General features: G+C 42.1%; 1 pseudogene; it reads right to left on the reverse strand.

The window, feature by feature from the left end:
- Positions 1-224: 224 nt before the first annotated feature.
- LOC118653484 lies at positions 225-1,545 on the reverse strand (annotated as a pseudogene).
- Between the last annotated feature and the right edge of the window lie 3,926 nt (positions 1,546-5,471).

The following is a 5,471-nucleotide window of genomic DNA, read 5'->3' on the forward strand; positions in this document are numbered from 1 at the left end:
GCTCATTGTGCATACACCGAGTGCAATTTTAAAAATAGCCTAATTAGATAAAAGTACTGTAATTATAATTTCAGAGTTTGGAATTTGAATATCTCCTGTCTCCATATGGGAAAAGAAAATTCCTTTAAAAATCATTTGAAGCCAGGACAAAAATTCCATAGCTGTATTTTTAGAATCACTCTGGGGAGTCTTCATAATTCAGGCAATACAGGGGAAGTTTCAATTCAAACTTTTAGAGAAAACATTGCAGCTAGCATGATCTCATCAACCAGGGGAATGTTGGTGGAAATCACAGTGCAGGAATGAAGAAGCTGCTTCTTTACACAACAGTTATCCCATACACCTACTTCTGCTCCTACCATTGCCTCAGCTGTGTTCAAGTCCACACCCACAAGTTGGCCTGATTATGAATGTTCTGCTTGAACTTTAAATAGTGTTTCCTTGGGAATAATGAGAATGCATCAGCAAATGCTTGAACTGCCCTTTACACTGGACTTATATTTAATCAGGGTGTCTGCCATTGGCACTTCCACTGCAACAGCACCTGGAACTATACACCTATCATCAATAGCATTTTCAACAGCCCTTCAAGCCATCTCTTATTGCACCTTTGATTTGAATGAGTGTGTGCTTATTTGATCCTTTGACCAATAATGTGACAAAGCAAGGATTGTTACATTTCTCAATAAAGGTTAACTTCTCTTCTCCCAATGTATAGTCATAGCCAAGTCCTCATGTCCCCAACAATCAGGATTTAGGTAATCAAAAGACTTCAGAGCTACCCCACCACAAGCAATAGTCAGCCTTTACATATTTCTTTGTCTTCCTCTTTCTTTCTTTCTTTCTTTCTTTCTTTCTTTCTTTCTTTCTTTCTTTCTTTCTCTCTCTCTCTCTCTCTCTCTCTCTCTCTCTCTCTCTCTCTCTCTCCTTGCTCTGCGCAAAGCTACTCTGCCTTCTTTTCCAGTGTTCACAGATGCTGTAGGCCCATGAAGAGGACAGCAATAAGCACCCTGTGCCCCCTCCCCTCGGACCTCTCCCTAATAATTGGGGAAAGGGTGTGATTCTCTTTTTAACCACCAGGTCAAGGCTAGGGCAGTCTGTCTGACCCTTGTCGTTGTGCCCTTCCTCCATAGTTCATCTGTGTAGTGCATTCCTTTCCACCGAGTCCATCCCACCACTTCCTGCCGCTGCCTTGGTGCTTTCTCTTAAGGGTCCTAATGTCTTGCCTAGCCAGAGGGCTAAGTCCTTACACTGTGTTCGTTTTATTGTCAGAACAAATTAAAATTTTCAGAGAACCCCCCCAAAAAATTCTTCTGTTATTATTCTGGGATGAAGACCTTCAGAAATGTAGAGATCTGCTTGTTTCAGTAGTTCTCCAATATTTAGGATATTGGAAGTGGTAGCAGCACCAGTTATGACATCCTGGGCTGTTGCTGCTTTGGCTATTAAGGAGGCTGTGGAGTATTGAATTTGCATTTCATGGAGAAGCACATTGCCATCTTTAGTAAGCTTGATGTCTCCAGTATCAGAAACAAACATCTTCATGGTGCCCTTCAGACCCAAGTTGGTCCTCAGCACAATTTGCAGGCCCCAGGCAGCATGGATGTTGACCGCCAACACTGCCTGGGCTCAGACTACTTCAGCTCTGTGGTTCAGAGTCTTCATGGCTGCCATAACTGAGCCAGCAAAAGAGGAAGAGACCCATTGTGAAGAATGACCAAAGCTGGGTCAGCATGGCTGGAGGCCCTATCCAGATCTTCTGGAGAAGTTTTTAATATTGATGAAATCCAATTTATCTGTTTTTGATTTTGCAACTTTTAATTTTGGTATCATAACAAAGAAACCATTATCTAACTTAATTATAGCTCTTACATTGACATCTGATCTACTTGGCATTTATTTTTGCATATGGGATGATATTAAGGCCCAACTTTAATCTTTTGTGTGTACATATCCAGTTGTCCCAGCACCATTTGTAGAAAAGATTACTTCTTCTTGAGTTATCTTGACACTCTTATTGAAAATCCATTGATTCTAGCCAACCATTGTGGCTCAGTGGTTGAGCGTTGACCCAGGAATCAAGAGATCACTGGTTGGATTCCCAATCAGTGCACATACCTGGGTTGCTGGCTTGATCCCCAGTAGGGGAGGTGCAGGAGGAAGCCAATTGATGATGTTACTTTCTCATCAATGTTTCTATCTCCCTATCACTCTCCTTTCCTCTCTCTCTCTAAAAAATCAATAAAAACATATTGAAAAAAAAGGAAAAACATTGATTCTAAATTCAAGGGTTTATTTTTGCACTTTAAATAATATTTAATTTATCTATATATTCTTATGCCCAGGCCATACAGTCTTTATTATTGTAGCTTTGTAGTAAATTTTGAAATCAGGACATATAAATCTTCCAACTCAGTTCTTTTTCATTATTATTTTGGCTATATTGAGACCCTTGGATTTCCATATGAATTTTAGGCTGATTTTGTTAATTGCAATTGAAAGGGCGAGGGCTATGCCCTTCATCTTGCTCCAGGGTAAGGGCTACACCCTCCATCTTACCCTGGATCCTCCATTTTTGGCAGCCATGTGCTCGGCAAGGAGCTTCTTCCCGAAAGCCCAAGCCTCTGCTAGCCACACCCAGGACTTCTTTAAACTAACCAATGACAATCAAGGGAAGTGCGTGCCATAGATATGACCACATCCTGTGTAACAAGACACCAACTTGCGCCTGGCCAATCGGCAGGCCCCACAGTCCTTTCTCCTCCCCTTACTCCAACCCCCTATAAAACCCCTCTCCACACAGAGTTCTCTCTCCCTGCCACTTGGCTTGCCGTTGCATCGGTGAGTGTGGTCGGGGAGCCGAGCTAGCTCGAATAAAGTCTCTTTGCTTTTTCATCAGACTCTGCTGGCTCCCTGGTGGGCTTTTGGTAATCTTGAAATCTGGGCATAACATTTGGGGGCTCGTCCAGGATCCCCAAGACCCTCGAGGGACCCCCGATCTGGAGAGTCTGACTGGCCGCGGTAGGTGTCTGTGTTGTGTATTCTGTTCTGTGTGTTATATGTTCTGTCCTGTGTGAGCTCACTTCTGAAATTCTGTAGTTCCTGAAGCGGTCTAGGTGGACGCACTGCTGAAGGACCACGGGCGGGGAGAGTTGAGACGGATTTGAGATGAGGCGGTTCGCTCCCGCCGGTTTGGCGTAAGGCCATTGTCTAGTTGCTTCCATGGAGTTGGAAGGCTGTTCTTTGGGGCCCTCTGTTTGTCTGTGTCTGTGTTTTTCTGTTTTATTCTGTGGACTTACTGGATGGACATTATGGAACAGACTCAAACTACCTCTTTAAGCATTATGGTCGTTTTAAAGTCAAGGGCTGGGCCAAACCTGGTTGCCAGCCCCAGGTGTGGTTTTCCAGGTCTGCTGCCTTGAGCCTTGAAGCCTAGGGCGCGGGCCTAGGTGGAGCTGCCGCTAGTGCAGATCTTGGTGGTAGTAGCAAATAATTTAAGTCCTTGTAATTGAAAAGTTTTACAAAATTGAAAAATGCGTCTGGGATTTCTGTGCACGTGTAAAGAGAAAAGTGGCTTAAAACTAATTCTCGCATTGTCCGATTTCAGATTAAATAGAGTTTTGAGCTGGAATCTCTCTACAAATGTAAAAAATAGAAAACCGGTTTGGCTCAGTGGATAGAGCGTCGGCCTGCGAACTAAAAGGTCTCAGGTTCGATTCCAGTCAAGGGCATGTACCTTGGTTGTGGGCACATCCCCAGTAGGGGGTGTGCAGGAGGCAGCTGATCGATGTTTCTCTCTCATCAATGTTTCTAACTCACTCTCTCTCTCCCTTCCTCTCTGTAAAAAATTAATAAAATGTATTTATATGCCGAAACCGGTTTGGTTCAGTGGATAGAGCGTCGGCCTGCGGACTGAAGGGTCCCAGGTTTGATTCCGGTCGGGGGCATGTACCTGGGTTGCGGGCACATCCCCAGTAGGAGATGTGCAGGAGGAGGCTGATCAATGTTTCTCTCCCATCGATGTTTCTAACTCTCTATCTCTCTCCCTTCCTCTCTGTAAAAAATCAATAAAAAAAAAAATAAAATAAATAAAATAAAATAAAACCCCAAGACTGATTATTTCCTAGGAAAGATTGCAAATTTTACCCAAATGAAAAAAGATGCTGGCTAGATTTTAACGGCAGGATTGGCATGTCCATAATAAAGAACAGTTTTTAAAGGTTGTTCCAAGGTAAAAAACAAAAAACAAAAAAAACTGGTCCTTTTTTAATTAAGAAATATTTTCTTAATGGAGGAAGGGGGTAGTTGCCTCCCGCCTGTAGCAAAATCTTAAAGAATGTGGTCAATTTACATCTGAAAAGACCAGGTAGGCCAGAACCTGTTTTGCAAGGCTCAAATGTGGTTTTCCACAGCCGCTTGAAAGTAAAAAATAAAGTTTACTAAATCAGATTATAAAAATTGCTCAATAATCTAATTTGCCTCATGAAAAATCTAGAGGACAGAATTGAATCTGTTGGTTGATTATGTATTGCATTTTTGAAGTTTATTCTTAAAAATGTTACTGATTAAGAAATTCTGAATATTTGACTTGCTAGCTAAAAGTTTAAGGTTCAGATTGAATTAGGAAAAATTGTGTAGTTGTGGTAGCTAAATGCCTTTGCTTATTGGTCTGACAAAAACCAGTTTAAATTTAATTGATATTCTTTGAGATAATTATAAAAGGTATAAACAGCTAATGAGATTTCAGTTTGTCTGCAATATAATGTTGGCCATCTATCTTTTAGGGATTTTGGTTTGCTTGGTCAAAAAAACAAACAGTGTAGACAGCCACCACTTTGGGCTGCATGACTTGGCAGCTGCCATGTCAGCCACATGGCTTTCCATGCCCCTGGGGGCCGCCATCTAGAAACAGCAAAGGCCCCTCCCTCTGATTTGGTCAATCACAAAAGGAATGTCTGCTCACTGAGGCAGGATGGAATTTCAGGGGTGGAGCTTTAAGGCGGAGTTTTACTACAGAAATGTGGATGGGGCAGGAAGTGTGCTTGCCTTGCGGATTTATTTAATACTATTTTTAAGCTAATCTCTTAAATCTAGAAAACCCTGCTTTATGATTATTTCAGGTAGAAACCGTGGTTTCATACTGGTCTTAGAGGGCACATTTTTCCTTTGCCTAGGAGAGACAGCGCAGCTGTCCCAGGGTCGGAGGGCTCCAGTTAACTTATCAACTCAGTGTTCTGGAGACTCAGGACTGTAATTTAGATAACATGCCTAAGTTTAACCCAGGTTACCCAAGGGCTCTAGATATTGTGTTTATCAAACTAGGTTTCTCATTCCAGACCTGAGGGCTCTAGATAATATATTTCTGTCAATTCAGTGACAACGAGACCCAAAACTATAATTAACATGCTTAATTCTCTTCTGTAAACTGCTTTTTTGCAAACCAGGTTCCTCATTCCAAGCCTTGAGATGTA

This window comes from Myotis myotis, unplaced genomic scaffold, assembly GCF_014108235.1.
Source record: "Myotis myotis isolate mMyoMyo1 unplaced genomic scaffold, mMyoMyo1.p scaffold_m19_p_4, whole genome shotgun sequence".
NCBI lineage: Eukaryota > Metazoa > Chordata > Mammalia > Chiroptera > Vespertilionidae > Myotis > Myotis myotis.